The sequence below is a fragment of the Xenopus tropicalis genome, chromosome 10, assembly GCF_000004195.4.
Source record: "Xenopus tropicalis strain Nigerian chromosome 10, UCB_Xtro_10.0, whole genome shotgun sequence".
In the NCBI taxonomy this organism is placed as follows: domain Eukaryota; kingdom Metazoa; phylum Chordata; class Amphibia; order Anura; family Pipidae; genus Xenopus; species Xenopus tropicalis.
Genome location: NC_030686.2, coordinates 27,125,885 through 27,147,429, shown reverse-complemented (window position 1 = coordinate 27,147,429; position 21,545 = coordinate 27,125,885).

The following is a 21,545-nucleotide window of genomic DNA, read 5'->3' as shown; positions in this document are numbered from 1 at the left end:
TTTCCTTCCCTTTTAGGAATGAATCCGGCCTGGTCTGTGTGGATTAAGCACACAAAATTTCTTATGAAAACAAAGATTTAGAGGTTTTTCTTTTGGGTTTTTTCATTCGTGCTTTTTATATTAGGCTGTTTTAATAAATGACTTGCCATACGTGGTTCCAGTGAAAATTAGTTTTTTCTTACATTTTTTCTTTAATAAATACTGACTATTCGTGGTTCTTGAGAATATTCTTGAGTATAAGTCGCATTTGTGTTTTTTCACTGCATTTTTCAACTAATAGTTGTTTAATCTCAGCAATGTAATCCACTCTGTTCATAATAACCAGAGCCCCACAGTCATCAGCAGGCGTATATATGATGTCTTTATCCTGCATATGTTTGGTTATGTTTTGTTCCTTACCCATTTCATTTATTAAAGATACAGCACATGTTATTAGTGAAATAGAAACTTTTGAGTTAAGACAGGTATGTATGACAGTGTGATGAATAAAGGGGTGGGATAGAGGGTGGAGAATGACATTAAGAGTGGGGCAACGTTTTAAGCATTTGCAGTAAGCATTTGAGGGCTTGAGAAAAGAGCAGGAAGCAGGAAACACTTCTCCTGTATTTTTGATATGCATTTTTATGAAATAAAATGTTCAGGAGTGCAAGACTTTTTGGCCAATTTCATATATATATATGGCAATTGTGTTTTATACATTGTATATTGTATTACATTGTAAGAGTAATGTAGGTTTAGCAGCAAACCAGTTTTCTAGGAAGCTTACATTTGAAGTTAAGATGGCCATACACTATAGATTCACTCGTTTAGTAATGTCGCCAAATGAGCAGATATTAACCCCTAAAGTGGGTGATATTGAACTAATTCGATCACTTGGCCCTAGGGCCACATGATTAAATTACATCAATGGGTATATGAGCTGAAGCGATCCTTGATCCAAAGGGAAAATCAAACCTGCCCTATTGACACCTGGAAATTTGTGTCCATATATTGGTTAAGTAGGCCCGTTGGGGGTCCCCATATACAGGCAGATAAGCTGCTGAATTGGTCCGATGAGCCCGAATCAGCAGCTTACATCTGCCGTGTTTGACCACCTTTACACTGAGACTCAAAAGATGCATATCAGACAGTTTCCTGAGACTAGTAAGCCCTCTATCTGCTGTAGGGACTCTTATTACTATGTGCAAGAAACCCTCTCAATTGAACAAAGGGCTTAGCAAAGTGCTAGGAAGGGTCTTTATCAACCCCCATCTGATCACTTAGGATGTTGGCTGTGGGGGCAGATAAGAAAGTTATTTAAACTTTTTTGGGGGGTGGGGGTTAGCCAACAAATATTGCCTGGTTTCTTCATCGCTGAGTACCATTGCACTTTTCATATGGATTTGCATAAGGCAGAATATTAATTGCAAACAAAGGTATTAGAGATGTCTATAAAGATTCTAATTGTGCTTAATATTAACAATAGTGTGCTAAGTTGTAAGCTCTTTTTGGCAGGGCCCTCTTTACCTCTTGTATTGGTTATTGATTGCTTTATATGTTACTCTGTATGTCCAATGTATGTAACCCACATATTGTACAGCGCTGCGGAATATGTTGGCGCTTTATAAATAAATGTTAATGTAATGTAATGTAAGTTCTCTTATTTGTTTGTTTTTCCTATTGCCTCTAGTGCTGATCAGTGGCGTAACTTGGTTGCGCCGGGCACCCCTGCAAGAAAATCTTCTAAGGGGGCCCAATGCAATCAGTCCCACTCACGTTGCACCTCCGGGGCCGCAATGCGCCGTGCCGCTATTTAAAAAAAAAGTAGGAAAGGGGCAGGGGAGAAGGGACTGCAATTCAGTTTATAGCTCGTTTCGCCAGTGGTGCTGATGTATAATTTATCTTGACATTCTGCTGTGTATTTACAGCCTCTTCCTTGTAAATGGACTTTTACATCACTCCAGCTGGAATAACATACCTTCTGGGCAATAGTGCATTATATGGTTTGTGCCCATACACCAGGCTACATGGTAATAAATTCTCAGCTCTGTCAAGATTTCATTAAAATGTAGATACCTGGTTATTAAAAGATGTTTGTAACAAAATTGACTTTGCCATGGATTGTGCCGTATGCTTGGGAGAGGCAGATACAAGCTCTCTCTCTCTCTCTCTCTCTCTCTCGTTCTTTCATCAATTACTTATTTACTCCCTTTCTTGCTAAATCATTTGCTCTTATTCATGCTCCTTCTGTGTCTATTTCTTGCTTGTTCTATCTCTCTTATTGCTCTATTCTTGCTCTGTCTCTCCCTAATTTATTCATCTTCACTGTTTAGAGGCATCTCTTTGTTTTACCTGCTTTCTCTTATCACTTTTTTCTTCTACCGTTTCCATTTATTTTTCTTTCTCTCTGTTTACGTGCCTCTTTCTTTTGTTATCCATCTTTTTTTAACTGTGTGCTCCCATGTCTGATATTCTTGCTTTTATCTTTAGCTCCTCTTTCCTAAGAGGCTGCTCCTTCCATCTATATTAAACCCAACCTCGATAGCAGCCATTGACCCTATCACTCCCTTCTCATTGCTCTTTTCATTTTCCCCATTCATTTCTTTGCTGGTGACCTACTTTAACTGTCTTTTTGCTGTTACAATGCATGCACTCCACTGCAGTGAGTCCCTTGATGCTAAGGAAGGAGGATTGTACTTATTTGTGCTGTAAATTGACTGGGTTTTGTTTGCAATTTCTATGTAAAAGTAAGATGTCTAGAGATGGGTGAAGGTTTTCTGCCAGGAAATTCAATTTTTCAATTGAGGGAAATGGTGCATTATAGCCCTGACATATGCAGAAGGGTATTTCTCAGTGGAGAAGATGCTATAAAGAAAAAAAAAGACACTGGTACTATTGGTTTGCGTATGCATTGCTAATGCAGTCCAGCAGTCAGTGGCATAAAACTAGAAGTCCCTGCACCCCAGAGGATTCCATAAACCTGGAGGACTGTGATCTGTTTTGTAGAATGTGTGAGTGAGGAGACTGTATCCTCATGTGTAAGCAAAGCAGGCAGAATCCTGGGAAGGATAGCTCCAAGAATTCCATTTTCATGCAATGCCCTATAGACTAAAGCTCACTAACTGGGTGGAGAGTTGGACTCAATTATGGGGTATTATCAGCAATCACCCTAGCTGTGCTTTATAAACAGTGGCTGCCCATTAGCCTATAGGGTTGTCCATGAAAATTCAAAAACAAGAAATTTTACATATCTGGGTTATCATTCTCAGTATTCCATCAAAAATATGTTAAAATTGGCCATCAGTCTTGATCCTTGGAGCCCTAAGCCTACGCCTAAGCCTGAAGCAGCTTCAGAATCTGCTGCCTTTATAGTTCATTTTAAGCCCAAACCTGCTTTTTTCCAACTAGTGTAGGGCTGTAGTTGTAGCTCGACATCCTCAACAACTGTAGCAGAAGGACAGATTGCGTATATTCAAAGCAAAAAAGTTATGCCTCATTGCAGTTTTTATTGTAGATATTGCAGGAGTGTCTTGTGATATACTGTATACATTTAGTAATAAACAATAATTTTTATACCAGGCAAGGAACTCCAAAGTGATTCCTTATGTTACAAACAAACTCGTATGGATATGAAATCAAACCAGTCCCAGTGCTGCATATACTTGCTGTTGCAGTCATTTATCACTAACTTGCAAAAACAGACTACAGTTCCCATGCAGTTAGAATAGCATTACAGCAATAGGAGCCAGTTACTGTAGCTTTCCTTGGTGCTGCTGTTTTACTCAAAATGCTGTTTTCTTACTCCACACTGACATGACCACAGCAATGACAGAATATCTATGTTATTATTGCTACTGCAGTAATATGTTTCAAAATGCTGCGCTCTCTAGTTGTGTTCTTTCATAACTGTGTGTGTAGGTGGGCAACAAAACCCATAATGCACTGTGAGATCAAAAAAGGACATGAATAAAAGCTGGAAGAGGTGATATTGTTGAAAAATAAAGGCATATACAATATAAGCTTGCTGTCACTTGGTAGTTTGCCAAGCTCAAACCTCCATCTGCATGTTAGCTGTTGGTTTGGGCAAACTATAGTCAGTGATACTCCTTCTTGTATTTTATGTTGCTTACCTATACCCTAGTTACCCCAGTTACCCCAGTTACCCCAGTTATAACTGCAGCCACTGTTCCGGTGCTACCAAAATGGAAGCAATCAGTGCATGTATTCAAACCATTTAAGGTACTCCTTGCACTTGATCATATTGGCACCAAGCACCATTGAACCTGTCCACTCTGTTCAGATGAATAGTTTGCAAGCAAGCCTATTGACCAGGGAGACCCAGAAGGGTTGCCACTGCAGCCTCTGTCAATATGCACAGCAGCTCAAGAATCACGCCAGACATCATTTTTACAGTGAGCACCAGACAAAAATATTCTGTACAATTGTTTCCAATTTGCATCTGAACACAAGCGCATGTTTTAATGCATCAGGTGAAACTCCCCCTTGCAGCTGCAATTACATTGGAATTGTGGGGTAAAATAAGGCAAATTGCCTTCAAATTTGCACTTTGCACACACCAAATGTTAGGCTAATGTCATTAGAGGGGCATATTCTCTGCAAGCTTTTTTCAGCTTGCCAAGAATACGTCCCACTACTGCAAAATCGTCCTATATGTAGCTGATGTACGCTGTAAATGCATTACATTTTTTGGTGGAGATCGGCTTTGGGCTTTGTAGGGCTCAGATATAACTGCAGCCACTGTTTTGGTGCTGACAAAATGGAAGCAGTCAGCGCATGTATTCACACCATTTAAAGTATTTGTGCCTAAATACACTACTAGCACTTGATCATATTGGCACCAAACACCATTGAACCTGTCCACTCTGTTCAGATGAAGGGTGTATGTAGGGGCGTATTCCCAGCAAATGTTTTTCGGCTTGCTGAGAATATGCCTAAGGGCTTGTTTACAATACCCCACGCAGTGTGCAAATGAAATCAGCCTTTTATTGCACTTTGTTTACTAAGTGAAGCATTATGGAAATAGCCACAGGCGTCTGCGTTCTGATATGGAGACCTTCGGACAGCCCCGTGAATGAAACACTGCCTGCATCAGGCTGCACTCCATTTAAGACGGGTGGCGACACTCGGTGCAGGGCAGGTAGTTACAAGTGCTTAGGAAATGGGGCACACTCTTGCCCCCTGTGGCCATGGATGACCCCCCTATTGTTTTCCAGGGATAAATGAAAAGTCATAGTATGTTGTCAGACAAAGCAGTAGGCCTGACTACAGTCAGAAAACAAATTGCTGGAATGTCTCAGTAATATCTAATGGAATAGAGAAAATGACATCTTTATTTTTTGTTCTCTGTATTAATTCCATCCATAAGAGATAGTCTCCTTTCTTGTTTTCTTGGACTTACCAATTTTTGGCAGTCTGTCATTCATACCCCACAACAGATTTATTCTCACATTTTTCCATTCCGTATTATATACCTTTCTTTCTCTCTCTCCCCCATTTTACCTCGCACCTCCGTTTTGATTTCTCCCCAATCAGCTTTCAGATTAACTCTTAAAATGCAACATACATTTTTGCTACTCCTTAAAAATAAATACTACATTTATGTTTTAAGACAATTCTTTCCATCTTAAATACATCTTAAATACATCCCCTTCAGTTTTGGATTCAGTTTGGGACTGCCGAGTATTTGTGCAACAGACATAAATGCTAATAATAGTACAAACAGTGTCTGAACCTTTATGCTTAATCTTTTTCTCACACTCTGGATAATCACCCAAACATATCGTATCATGTATCGTGTTGGCCCACTGCTCAACAGCAAGGAAGAACTGATTGTCAGTTGACAAGTGCCAGCAGAGAGCAGGTTGTATTGCTGTATCCGAAGCCCACATGTCACTTGTCTGCATTCACCCTGCTTCCAAACAAGTTCTTCCACAATTAGCACCTGCTTCAAGTCCTGGCTGAGTGTTGGGCTAGTGAGGTGACGTCAGGCATGTCACAGGCAATAAGTCCTAGGGATTTAGGATGACATCCCTGTAGTGTCTTGTCAGGTTCTCAGCAGCTCATTAGTACACTGAAATGCAGAGTTTCCTATAGCTCTGCAATGTTTATCCCCATACATACAGACAGGCAACGTGCCAGGGATTTCCTTTCATGTATTTAGCTTTTGAAATGCTTGAGGCATGTTGCTTTCTGCACTGGTTCCTTTGGGCTCTAGGAATGTAGGCATATGCCATTTAACTCACTAGTGTTCCTGATTCGTGGCTTCAAAAGTGAGAGCCAGACCTGACATTGTGTATTAAAATGAATTGTTTTTGCTAAATGTGTGAATCTGGTGCGATGCTGTGTGTCTGTTGCAGTGTCTAAGATTGCACCCAATTCTGTTTTCCTGTTATGAGGAAGCTGTTTCTTTTCAACCTTTTGTCAGCTTATGTTACTATAAAGAATTATGTGAGCCTAGGAAAATTCCAGTACATTTCTGATACTCTGCAGTCTGCTGCAGTGTGTGTGTGTGTGTGTGTGTGTGGCTGCACAGTATTGTTTTTTGTGGTTTTTACAGTGTTTGTTGCCATTGTGCATGTATGTGTGTGTCACTATCTAACATTTGCAGTGCAGTTTTGGGCTCCAGTCCTTAAGAAGGATATTAATGAGCTGGAGAGAGTGCAGAGACTGCAACTAAACTGGTAAAGGGGATGGAAGGGTTAAACTATGAGGTGAGACTGTCAATGAAAAAAGGTGCTTGCGAGGGGACATGATTACTCTGTACAAGTACATTAGAGGGGATTATAGGCAGTTGGGGGATGTTCTTTTTTCCCATAAAAACAATCAACGCACCAGAGGTCACCCCTTTAGATTAGAGGAACAGAGCTTCCATTTGAAGCAGCGTAGGTGGTTTTTCACGGTGAGGGCAGTGAGGTTGGGGAATGCCCTTCCTAGTGATGTGGTAATGGCCTGGGGTTTGCCGATTTAGATAACCATGCCTGAAGACTGCTTAAAAAATATCTCTGTTGGCTGTCCATTTATCCACAATACAAAAACTAACATTCGGAGGATTCGCAGGACATCAACAAAGGGTTAGTTTTGGATGGTAAAGCAGCGGCCCTGGTTGCTTATCCTCAGACATACATCTCATGTCTTTGTCCACAATCTTTATTTTAACATGCTACAGCCCTCTTACAATATACAAATAATCACCTTACAAAAACAGTGCAAGAAGTGTGTCCTCATCATTAATTTCACAATAATGGCCTAATGGAACAGTACAGATAAAACCACAAAAAATTCCTTCCTGACTCCAAGATGGCAATCGGACCAGTCCCTGGATCAACTTGTACTAAGAGCTATCTCCCATAACCCTGTATTCCCTCACTTGTACTGAGAGCTATCTCCCATACCCCTGTATTCCCTCACTTGTACTGAGAGATATCTCCCCTAGCCCTGTATTCCCTCACTTGTACTGAGAGCTATCCCCCCTACCCCTGTATTCCCTCACTTGTACTGAGAGCTATCTCCCATACCCCTGTATTCCCTCACTTGTACTGAGAGCTATCTCCCCTACCCCTGTATTCCCTCACTTGTACTGAGAGCTATCCCCCCTACCCCTGTATTCCCTCACTTGTACTGAGAGCTATCTCCCATAACCCTGTATTCCCTCACTTGTACTGAGAGCTATCTCCCCTACCCCTGTATTCCCTCACTTGTACTGAGAGCTATCTCCCATACCCCTGTATTCCCTCACTTGTACTGAGAGCTATCTCCCCTACCCCTGTATTCCCTCACTTGTACTGAGAGCTATCTCCCATACCCCTGTATTCCCTCACTTGTACTGAGAGCTATCTCCCCTACCCCTGTATTCCCTCACTTGTACTGAGAGCTATCCCCCATACCCCTGTATTCCCTCACTTGTACTGAGAGCTATCTCCCCTACCCCTGTATTCCCTCACTTGTACTGAGAGCTATCTCCCCTACCCCTGTATTCCCTCACTTGTACTAAGAGCTATCTCCCATAACCCTGTATTCCCTCACTTGTACTGAGAGCTATCTCCCCTACCCCTGTATTCCCTCACTTGTACTAAGAGCTATCTCCCCTACCCCTGTATTCCCTCACTTGTACTGAGAGCTATCTCCCCTACCCCTGTATTCCCTCACTTGTACTAAGAGCTATCTCCCATAACCCTGTATTCCCTCACTTGTACTGAGAGCTATCTCCCATACCCCTGTATTCCCTCACTTGTACTGAGAGCTATCTCCCATACCCCTGTATTCCCTCACTTGTACTGAGAGCTATCTCCCCTACCCCTGTATTCCCTCACTTGTACTGAGAGCTATCTCCCCTACCCCTGTATTCCCTCACTTGTACTGAGAGCTATCTCCCCTAGCCCTGTATTCCCTCACTTGTACTGAGAGCTATCTCCCATACCCCTGTATTCCCTCACTTGTACTAAGAGCTATCTCCCATAACCCTGTATTCCCTCACTTGTACTGAGAGCTATCTCCCCTACCCCTGTATTCCCTCACTTGTACTGAGAGCTATCTCCCCTAGCCCTGTATTCCCTCACTTGTACTGAGAGCTATCTCCCATACCCCTGTATTCCCTCACTTGTACTAAGAGCTATCTCCCATAACCCTGTATTCCCTCACTTGTACTGAGAGCTATCTCCCATACCCCTGTATTCCCTCACTTGTACTGAGAGCTATCCCCCATACCCCTGTATTCCCTCACTTGTACTAAGAGCTATCCCCCCTACCCCTGTATTCCCTCACTTGTACTGAGAGCTATCCCCATACCCCTGTATTCCCTCACTTGTACTAAGAGCTATCCCCCCTACCCCTGTATTCCCTCACTTGTACTGAGAGCTATCCCCCATACCCCTGTATTCCCTCACTTGTACTAAGAGCTATCCCCCATACCCCTGTATTCCCTCACTTGTACTAAGAGCTATCTCCCATACCCCTGTATTCCCTCACTTGTACTGAGAGCTATCCCCCCTACCCCTGTATTCCCTCACTTGTACTAAGAGCTATCCCCCCTACCCCTGTATTCCCTCACTTGTACTGAGAGCTATCCCCCATACCCCTGTATTCCCTCACTTGTACTAAGAGCTATCCCCCCTACCCCTGTATTCCCTCACTTGTACTGAGAGCTATCTCCCCTACCCCTGTATTCCCTCACTTGTACTAAGAGCTATCCCCCCTACCCCTGTATTCCCTCACTTGTACTGAGAGCTATCCCCCATACCCCTGTATTCCCTCACTTGTACTGAGAGCTATCTCCCATACCCCTGTATTCCCTCACTTGTACTGAGAGCTATCTCCCCTACCCCTGTATTCCCTCACTTGTACTGAGAGCTATCTCCCCTACCCCTGTATTCCCTCACTTGTACTGAGAGCTATCTCCCATACCCCTGTATTCCCTCACTTGTACTGAGAGCTATCTCCCATACCCCTGTATTCCCTCACTTGTACTGAGAGCTATCCCCCCTACCCCTGTATTCCCTCACTTGTACTGAGAGCTATCCCCCCTACCCCTGTATTCCCTCACTTGTACTGAGAGCTATCCCCCCTACCCCTGTATTCCCTCACTTGTACTGAGAGCTATCTCCCATACCCCTGTATTCCCTCAATTGTACTGAGAGCTATCCCCCCTACCCCTGTATTCCCTCACTTGTACTAAGAGCTATCTCCCATACCCCTGTATTCCCTCACTTGTACTGAGAGCTATCTCCCCTACCCCTGTATTCCCTCACTTGTACTGAGAGCTATCTCCCCTACCCCTGTATTCCCTCACTTGTACTGATAGCTATCTCCCATACCCCTGTATTCCCTCACTTGTACTGAGAGCTATCTCCCCTACCCCTGTATTCCCTCACTTGTACTGAGAGCTATCTCCCATACCCCTGTATTCCCTCACTTGTACTGAGAGCTATCTCCCCTACCCCTGTATTCCCTCACTTGTACTGAGAGCTATCTCCCCGACCCCTGTATTCCCTCACTTGTACTGAGAGCTATCTCCCCGACCCCTGTATTCCCTCACTTGTACTGAGAGCTATCTCCCCGACCCCTGTATTCCCTCACTTGTACTGAGAGCTATCTCCCCTACCCCTGTATTCCCTCACTTGTACTGAGAGCTATCTCCCATACCCCTGTATTCCCTCACTTGTACTGAGAGGTATCTCCCCTACCCCTGTATTCCCTCACTTGTACTGAGAGCTATCTCCCATAACCCTGTATTCCCTCACTTGTACTGAGAGCTATCTCCCATACCCCTGTATTCCCTCACTTGTACTGAGAGCTATCTCCCATACCCCTGTATTCCCTCACTTGTACTGAGAGCTATCTCCCATACCCCTGTATTCCCTCACTTGTACTGAGAGCTATCTCCCATACCCCTGTATTCCCTCACTTGTACTGACAGCTATCTCCCATACCCATGTATTCCCTCAATTGTACTGAGAGCTATCTCCCATAACCCTGTATTCCCTCACTTGTACTGAGAGCTATCTCCCATACCCCTGTATTCCCTCACTTGTACTGACAGCTATCTCCCATACCCATGTATTCCCTCAATTGTACTGAGAGCTATCTCCCATACCCCTGTATTCCCTCACTTGTACTGAGAGCTATCTCCCATACCCCTGTATTCCCTCACTTGTACTGAGAGCTATCTCCCCTACCCCTGTATTCCCTCACTTGTACTGAGAGCTATCTCCCCGACCCCTGTATTCCCTCACTTGTACTGAGAGCTATCTCCCCGACCCCTGTATTCCCTCACTTGTACTGAGAGCTATCTCCCCTACCCCTGTATTCCCTCACTTGTACTGAGAGCTATCTCCCATACCCCTGTATTCCCTCACTTGTACTGAGAGGTATCTCCCCTACCCCTGTATTCCCTCACTTGTACTGAGAGCTATCTCCCATAACCCTGTATTCCCTCACTTGTACTGAGAGCTATCTCCCATACCCCTGTATTCCCTCACTTGTACTGAGAGCTATCTCCCATACCCCTGTATTCCCTCACTTGTACTGAGAGCTATCTCCCATACCCCTGTATTCCCTCACTTGTACTGAGAGCTATCTCCCATACCCCTGTATTCCCTCACTTGTACTGACAGCTATCTCCCATACCCATGTATTCCCTCAATTGTACTGAGAGCTATCTCCCATAACCCTGTATTCCCTCACTTGTACTGAGAGCTATCTCCCATACCCCTGTATTCCCTCACTTGTACTGACAGCTATCTCCCATACCCATGTATTCCCTCAATTGTACTGAGAGCTATCTCCCATACCCCTGTATTCCCTCACTTGTACTGAGAGCTATCTCCCATACCCCTGTATTCCCTCACTTGTACTGAGAGCTATCTCCCATACCCCTGTATTCCCTCACTTGTACTGAGAGCTATCCCCCATACCCCTGTATTCCCTCACTTGTACTGAGAGCTATCTCCCATACCCCTGTATTCCCTCACTTGTACTGAGAGCTATCCCCCCTACCCCTGTATTCCCTCACTTGTACTGAGAGCTATCTCCCCTACCCCTGTATTCCCTCACTTGTACTGAGAGCTATCTCCCCTACCCCTGTATTCCCTCACTTGTACTGAGAGCTATCCCCCATACCCCTGTATTCCCTCACTTGTACTGAGAGCTATCTCCCATACCCCTGTATTCCCTCACTTGTACTGAGAGCTATCCCCCCTACCCCTGTATTCCCTCACTTGTACTGAGAGCTATCTCCCCTACCCCTGTATTCCCTCACTTGTACTGAGAGCTATCTCCCCTACCCCTGTATTCCCTCACTTGTACTGAGAGCTATCTCCCCTACCCCTGTATTCCCTCACTTGTACTGAGAGCTATCTCCCCTAGCCCTGTATTCCCTCACTTGTACTGAGAGCTATCTCCCATACCCCTGTATTCCCTCACTTGTACTAAGAGCTATCTCCCATAACCCTGTATTCCCTCACTTGTACTGAGAGCTATCTCCCCTACCCCTGTATTCCCTCACTTGTACTGAGAGCTATCTCCCCTAGCCCTGTATTCCCTCACTTGTACTGAGAGCTATCTCCCATACCCCTGTATTCCCTCACTTGTACTAAGAGCTATCTCCCATAACCCTGTATTCCCTCACTTGTACTGAGAGCTATCTCCCCTACCCCTGTATTCCCTCACTTGTACTGAGAGCTATCTCCCCTACCCCTGTATTCCCTCACTTGTACTGAGAGCTATCCCCCATACCCCTGTATTCCCTCACTTGTACTGAGAGCTATCTCCCATACCCCTGTATTCCCTCACTTGTACTGAGAGCTATCCCCCCTAGCCCTGTATTCCCTCACTTGTACTGAGAGCTATCTCCCATACCCCTGTATTCCCTCACTTGTACTAAGAGCTATCCCCCCTACCCCTGTATTCCCTCACTTGTACTGAGAGCTATCTCCCCTACCCCTGTATTCCCTCACTTGTACTGAGAGCTATCTCCCCTACCCCTGTATTCCCTCACTTGTACTGAGAGCTATCCCCCATACCCCTGTATTCCCTCACTTGTACTGAGAGCTATCTCCCATACCCCTGTATTCCCTCACTTGTACTGAGAGCTATCCCCCCTACCCCTGTATTCCCTCACTTGTACTGAGAGCTATCTCCCCTACCCCTGTATTCCCTCACTTGTACTGAGAGCTATCTCCCCTACCCCTGTATTCCCTCACTTGTACTGAGAGCTATCTCCCCTACCCCTGTATTCCCTCACTTGTACTGAGAGCTATCTCCCCTACCCCTGTATTCCCTCACTTGTACTGAGAGCTATCTCCCCTAGCCCTGTATTCCCTCACTTGTACTGAGAGCTATCTCCCATACCCCTGTATTCCCTCACTTGTACTAAGAGCTATCTCCCATAACCCTGTATTCCCTCACTTGTACTGAGAGCTATCTCCCCTACCCCTGTATTCCCTCACTTGTACTGAGAGCTATCTCCCCTAGCCCTGTATTCCCTCACTTGTACTGAGAGCTATCTCCCATACCCCTGTATTCCCTCACTTGTACTAAGAGCTATCTCCCATAACCCTGTATTCCCTCACTTGTACTGAGAGCTATCTCCCATACCCCTGTATTCCCTCACTTGTACTGAGAGCTATCCCCCATACCCCTGTATTCCCTCACTTGTACTAAGAGCTATCCCCCCACCCCTGTATTCCCTCACTTGTACTGAGAGCTATCCCCCATACCCCTGTATTCCCTCACTTGTACTAAGAGCTATCCCCCCTACCCCTGTATTCCCTCACTTGTACTGAGAGCTATCCCCCATACCCCTGTATTCCCTCACTTGTACTAAGAGCTATCCCCCATACCCCTGTATTCCCTCACTTGTACTAAGAGCTATCCCCCATACCCCTGTATTCCCTCACTTGTACTAAGAGCTATCCCCCCTACCCCTGTATTCCCTCACTTGTACTGAGAGCTATCTCCCCTACCCCTGTATTCCCTCACTTGTACTAAGAGCTATCCCCCCTACCCCTGTATTCCCTCACTTGTACTGAGAGCTATCCCCCATACCCCTGTATTCCCTCACTTGTACTGAGAGCTATCTCCCATACCCCTGTATTCCCTCACTTGTACTGAGAGCTATCTCCCCTACCCCTGTATTCCCTCACTTGTACTGAGAGCTATCTCCCCTACCCCTGTATTCCCTCACTTGTACTGAGAGCTATCTCCCATACCCCTGTATTCCCTCACTTGTACTGAGAGCTATCTCCCATACCCCTGTATTCCCTCACTTGTACTGAGAGCTATCCCCCCTACCCCTGTATTCCCTCACTTGTACTGAGAGCTATCCCCCCTACCCCTGTATTCCCTCACTTGTACTAAGAGCTATCCCCCTACCCCTGTATTCCCTCACTTGTACTGAGAGCTATCTCCCATACCCCTGTATTCCCTCAATTGTACTGAGAGCTATCCCCCCTACCCCTGTATTCCCTCACTTGTACTGAGAGCTATCTCCCCTACCCCTGTATTCCCTCACTTGTACTGAGAGCTATCTCCCCTACCCCTGTATTCCCTCACTTGTACTGAGAGCTATCTCCCATACCCCTGTATTCCCTCACTTGTACTGAGAGCTATCTCCCCTACCCCTGTATTCCCTCACTTGTACTGAGAGCTATCTCCCATACCCCTGTATTCCCTCACTTGTACTGAGAGCTATCTCCCCGACCCCTGTATTCCCTCACTTGTACTGAGAGCTATCTCCCCGACCCCTGTATTCCCTCACTTGTACTGAGAGCTATCTCCCCTACCCCTGTATTCCCTCACTTGTACTGAGAGCTATCTCCCCTACCCCTGTATTCCCTCACTTGTACTGAGAGCTATCTCCCATACCCCTGTATTCCCTCACTTGTACTGAGAGCTATCTCCCATACCCATGTATTCCCTCAATTGTACTGAGAGCTATCTCCCATAACCCTGTATTCCCTCACTTGTACTGAGAGCTATCTCCCATACCCCTGTATTCCCTCACTTGTACTGAGAGCTATCTCCCATACCCCTGTATTCCCTCACTTGTACTGAGAGCTATCTCCCCTACCCCTGTATTCCCTCACTTGTACTGAGAGCTATCTCCCATACCCCTGTATTCCCTCACTTGTACTGAGAGCTATCCCCCCTACCCCTGTATTCCCTCACTTGTACTGAGAGCTATCTCCCCTACCCCTGTATTCCCTCACTTGTACTGAGAGCTATCCCCCCTACCCCTGTATTCCCTCACTTGTACTGAGAGCTATCTCCCCTACCCCTGTATTCCCTCACTTGTACTGAGAGCTATCTCCCCTACCCCTGTATTCCCTCACTTGTACTGAGAGCTATCTCCCCTAGCCCTGTATTCCCTCACTTGTACTGAGAGCTATCTCCCATACCCCTGTATTCCCTCACTTGTACTAAGAGCTATCTCCCATAACCCTGTATTCCCTCACTTGTACTGAGAGCTATCTCCCCTACCCCTGTATTCCCTCACTTGTACTGAGAGCTATCTCCCCTAGCCCTGTATTCCCTCACTTGTACTGAGAGCTATCTCCCATACCCCTGTATTCCCTCACTTGTACTAAGAGCTATCTCCCATAACCCTGTATTCCCTCACTTGTACTGAGAGCTATCTCCCATACCCCTGTATTCCCTCACTTGTACTGAGAGCTATCCCCCATACCCCTGTATTCCCTCACTTGTACTAAGAGCTATCCCCCCACCCCTGTATTCCCTCACTTGTACTGAGAGCTATCCCCCATACCCCTGTATTCCCTCACTTGTACTAAGAGCTATCCCCCCTACCCCTGTATTCCCTCACTTGTACTGAGAGCTATCCCCCATACCCCTGTATTCCCTCACTTGTACTAAGAGCTATCCCCCATACCCCTGTATTCCCTCACTTGTACTAAGAGCTATCCCCCATACCCCTGTATTCCCTCACTTGTACTAAGAGCTATCCCCCCTACCCCTGTATTCCCTCACTTGTACTGAGAGCTATCTCCCCTACCCCTGTATTCCCTCACTTGTACTAAGAGCTATCCCCCCTACCCCTGTATTCCCTCACTTGTACTGAGAGCTATCCCCCATACCCCTGTATTCCCTCACTTGTACTGAGAGCTATCTCCCATACCCCTGTATTCCCTCACTTGTACTGAGAGCTATCTCCCCTACCCCTGTATTCCCTCACTTGTACTGAGAGCTATCTCCCCTACCCCTGTATTCCCTCACTTGTACTGAGAGCTATCTCCCATACCCCTGTATTCCCTCACTTGTACTGAGAGCTATCTCCCATACCCCTGTATTCCCTCACTTGTACTGAGAGCTATCCCCCCTACCCCTGTATTCCCTCACTTGTACTGAGAGCTATCCCCCCTACCCCTGTATTCCCTCACTTGTACTAAGAGCTATCCCCCCTACCCCTGTATTCCCTCACTTGTACTGAGAGCTATCTCCCATACCCCTGTATTCCCTCAATTGTACTGAGAGCTATCCCCCCTACCCCTGTATTCCCTCACTTGTACTGAGAGCTATCTCCCCTACCCCTGTATTCCCTCACTTGTACTGAGAGCTATCTCCCCTACCCCTGTATTCCCTCACTTGTACTGAGAGCTATCTCCCATACCCCTGTATTCCCTCACTTGTACTGAGAGCTATCTCCCCTACCCCTGTATTCCCTCACTTGTACTGAGAGCTATCTCCCATACCCCTGTATTCCCTCACTTGTACTGAGAGCTATCTCCCCGACCCCTGTATTCCCTCACTTGTACTGAGAGCTATCTCCCCGACCCCTGTATTCCCTCACTTGTACTGAGAGCTATCTCCCCTACCCCTGTATTCCCTCACTTGTACTGAGAGCTATCTCCCATACCCCTGTATTCCCTCACTTGTACTGAGAGGTATCTCCCCTACCCCTGTATTCCCTCACTTGTACTGAGAGCTATCTCCCATAACCCTGTATTCCCTCACTTGTACTGAGAGCTATCTCCCCTACCCCTGTATTCCCTCACTTGTACTGAGAGCTATCTCCCCTACCCCTGTATTCCCTCACTTGTACTGAGAGCTATCTCCCATACCCCTGTATTCCCTCACTTGTACTGAGAGCTATCTCCCATACCCATGTATTCCCTCAATTGTACTGAGAGCTATCTCCCATAACCCTGTATTCCCTCACTTGTACTGAGAGCTATCTCCCATACCCCTGTATTCCCTCACTTGTACTGAGAGCTATCTCCCATACCCCTGTATTCCCTCACTTGTACTGAGAGCTATCTCCCCTACCCCTGTATTCCCTCACTTGTACTGAGAGCTATCTCCCATACCCCTGTATTCCCTCACTTGTACTGAGAGCTATCCCCCATACCCCTGTATTCCCTCACTTGTACTGAGAGCTATCTCCCATACCCCTGTATTCCCTCACTTGTACTGAGAGCTATCCCCCCTACCCCTGTATTCCCTCACTTGTACTGAGAGCTATCTCCCCTACCCCTGTATTCCCTCACTTGTACTGAGAGCTATCTCCCCTACCCCTGTATTCCCTCACTTGTACTGAGAGCTATCTCCCCTACCCCTGTATTCCCTCACTTGTACTGAGAGCTATCTCCCCTACCCCTGTATTCCCTCACTTGTACTGAGAGCTATCTCCCCTACCCCTGTATTCCCTCACTTGTACTGAGAGCTATCCCCCATACCCCTGTATTCCCTCACTTGTACTGAGAGCTATCCCCCCTACCCCTGTATTCCCTCACTTGTACTGAGAGCTATCTCCCCTACCCCTGTATTCCCTCACTTGTACTGAGAGCTATCTCCCCTACCCCTGTATTCCCTCACTTGTACTGAGAGCTATCTCCCCTACCCCTGTATTCCCTCACTTGTACTGAGAGCTATCTCCCCTACCCCTGTATTCCCTCACTTGTACTGAGAGCTATCCCCCATACCCCTGTATTCCCTCACTTGTACTGAGAGCTATCTCCCATAACCCTGTATTCCCTCACTTGTACTGAGAGCTATCTCCCCTACCCCTGTATTCCCTCACTTGTAAGAATCCATCCATCCCCTTCTTAAAGCTATATAATGTATCAGCCAGCACAACTGATTCAGGGAGGGAGGGAACACATTCCAATAATTGTCACTGCAGACCAAGGGATACCTCCAAATTCATAGGTCTCATTCACTTCCAATCATCTGCTATAGTGAATGGCATGCATTTGGTGTCACTGTGCCATGGGTTTTCCACATTCCTGGTAAACTTGTTTCCCTGTGAGATGGTGAGTTCGGGAAGGTGACTCTCTATTTTTGTTTTAGTGACACCAACTGTCTTTCAAGCCTTTCTCTTATCTGACATAGTAATACTTCCAAAGGCTTGCTTGCATATGTTTTGGATTCCTTTAGCCAATATTATTTCTGTCAGGACATATAGCACATAGTCTATTAAAACACTATACAAGAATAATTAGCCCTATTAGGTGCAATAGAAATATAGTAGTAGTAGTAGTAGTGGTCCTTTAATCAAGGATATCTACCTCTGCCTCAGAAATGACATATATTGTAAGCACTTTTAGGGCTCTGGCACACGGGGGAGATTAGTCGCCCGCGACAAAACTCCCTGTTCGCGGGCGACTAATCTCCCCGAGTTGCCATGACCCGCCATCCCGCCTTGCGAGTCTTTTTCGGCGATTTCGGGAAATCGCGCTGCCGCGTGTGCCATCCCGCCAGCGACTTACATGTTCGCGGGATGGCGGGTCATGGCAACTCGGGGAGATTAGTCGCCGGCGAACAGGGAGTTTTGTCGCGGGCGACTAATCTCCCTGTGTGCCAGAGCCCTTTCAGTCAGGTACTTAATTGCCATGTAAGGCTTGTAATTCTATATATTTAATACACACGAACCTTGAATATGCTGTAAATGATATCCTTATATTCTACAGTTTGGTCTTTTTCCTATGGGACCAAACTCTAAATGATATCCTTATAAACGGCACATTCCTACATCAGAACGCGTCACTTATAACTTAGCCAGAGAGCAGTTGCCACTCCCCACAGCTTTTCCTCCATCCTTTCCCCCTCATATCTGACTTCTCTCACTTTCTTATTTTACATTGAACAATCTCTCAATCCTCCTTCTCCACTCTCACTCCCTCTTTATTCCCCTCTTATTCTTAATTCTCACTCTTTTTCCCACCTACTGTCCCTCTCCAGTATTGCTCCCTCTGCCACGCCTCCCTCAGTCCCTCTCTGGTGCTGCTCTGTTTGCTGCTCCATCCTCCATCTATCTCCAGTTTCCCTCCCTCTTGACTACCTTCTGCCCCTCTTCGGTCTTGTTGTCTGCTGCTCCCATCCTTCATCCATCTTCGGTCTAGCTCCATCTGCCCCCACTCTCTTTTAATTTTCAATATCACTTATTTTTTGCTCCCCCCACTCTCTGTCCATCTCTGCTCTTGCTCCTTCTGCCCCCACTCTCAATCAGTCTCCAATCTCACTTCCCTCACTGGCCCCTCCCACCCCCACCATTGCATGGCTGGCCAGGATGTAACTTTAGTTAGATCATGGGAGAAGAAATATACAAAAAAACACACAAGCAGTGTCAGACTGGCCCACCAGGATACCAGGAAAACTCCCGGTGGGCCCAGGTGTCAGTGAACCCTCTTGCTTCTAACTATTTAGCCAATTTCATGGTCGTACCCTGTTTCTGTATGGGAACAAGGAAGCTTGATAGATGGAACAATAGAGTATAGTATGTAGAGAATAGGGACTAGGATAATAAAGAGTTTGAGGGAGGAGAGGGGGAATTAAAGTTCTTAGAGCGGGCCCCATGGTCCGGGGTTTTCTAGTGGGCCCCTGCCATCTCAGTCCGACACTGCACACAAGTACATAGGGACTACACAGAGATACAAGATAAAAAGGTAAAACAACACAGGGAACAAAAGGAATCAGAACAAAGTGTGTCTTTGTATGGAATAAAATAGAGTAACAGCAAAGAGTTCATTTAAGGCACTGCACATAGAAACACTGTAGATTATAACGAATAATGCACCACTGTAATTTATAAAGATATTGGAAGTCACATCAGAGTTACGTGACCTGTATAAAAGCACTCGGCCTGCGGCCTCATGCTTTGATATGGTCACATATCTCCTCGTGACTTATAATATCTTTATAAATTACAGTAGGGGGTACATTATCCACTATATAAACAGTGCTCAGCAATGTAAAGTCTGTCACATGACTCAGTGAAACTTGTGTAGTATGATAATGGTATTGCTTATAAAGAATTAGATTTAAATGTTGCACTTCTTTAAAGGAGATAAAAGATAAAACACTCCTGTGGGCATTTCGCTTCAGCCTGACATTGGAGAAAAGGAGATCCCTGCACTATAATCCTGCAGTCTGTTTGGAATTCTCTCTGTAATTCTCTCTGTAATTGTTAAAGGGGTGGTTCACCTTTGAGTTTAGAACTTTTATTATGACGTAGATAGTAATAGTCTAAGGGTCCTCATACACGGGCTGATCCACTTGCTTGGCGATGTCGCCAAGCGAGCGGATCTTCTCCCGTTATCCCGACCTACGGGTGGGCAATATCGGGAGAATCCAGGCTAATTCGATCGTTTGGCCCTGGGGCCAAATGATCCAATTATAACGATGGGTATGGGAAAAGTCAGTCCAGGGACCGCATGAATGAGCCGATGTGGTCCCCGACCCGACTAGATTTTTTAACCTGCCCGATCGAGCAGGCCCATAGTGCCCATACACAGGCCAATTAGCTGCAGAATCGGTCTTATTGACCCATATCGGCAGCTAGAATTGCCCCGTGTATGGGGACCTTAAGACAATTTGCAACTGGTCTTCATTATTTATTATCTTGTTTTGTTATTTCACTTTTCAACAGTTCTCCAGTTTGGAGTTTCAGCAGCTATCTGGTAGCTATGGTCCAGATAACCTTAGCAACCAGGGAGCAGTTGGAATGAGAGGCTGGTATGTGAATAGGAGAGGACTTGAATAGAAAAACATTATTATAAAAAGTAACAATAAAACTGTAGATTCATAAAGCAATAATTTTTGACTCAGGGGTCAGTGGCCCCCAACTGAAAGTCAGAATAAGGCAAACTAAAAAAAAAAAAATCATTAAGACCAATTGAAAAGTTTAACATATTAAAGGTTGACTAAAAGGTGAACCACCCCTTTAACTCTGTGTACTATATGGCTCTTAACTACTGAGCTCAGTGCATACCCTGTATATCGTCATCTAAATAAGCACATACGCCGGTTGAATGTTCCTGACACTGTGTATGCATTATGCACCATTACAGCACTGACTGACAACCCAAGCTGATACTGTGCCTTGAACTGAGCTCTGCTTGCTCTACTGTTTATGAATTTCTGAGCACTTAAAAAATACATCTTTGTGTTGTTTGTATATATATTTTCCTATTATATTTTTTTATAAAATGAATTCAAAACCTTGGGTTTCCATTGTGCTCCATTTTTTACACTGTGTAGCTGTTACACCGATATATTTAGCTATCATGCAGCTGTTATGCTGGATTCGGATCTCACTTGTTACTGCAGTGGGTATCTTTAACCCATTCAGCAGCCAACACACAAGCAAAACACAGTATTTTTTTCTCCTCTTCACTGCAGTATCTGTGTCATGTGCTCACATTGCAGTAGCAAGCATTTGCAGTTTGATGTGTCCTTTAATGTCTCTTGATGCACAGAACGGGGCAGAAAAGGCAGCCGGTGCTGACGCATTTTATTCTATAGTAATGGTACATGGTTAACTGTGGACAATGTCGAATGCAGAAGCAAGCTGTAATCCCATGGGAGACTGCTCAAGGCCACGGGTTAAAGATAAAATGATTCTCGTCACACTGTGTATCTGTAATACCTTAGATGTCCAGTGGTAGCAAACGGACTGTTTCACCTTCAGATTCAGGCATTTGCTACTTTGCAGATGTTACAGTTCAGTGATAAGGTATATTGGTGTATAACTCCACAGTTCCACGTAATACTCAAGGACTTTTAACAACTTATTCTAAATGTATTCCCCACCATAA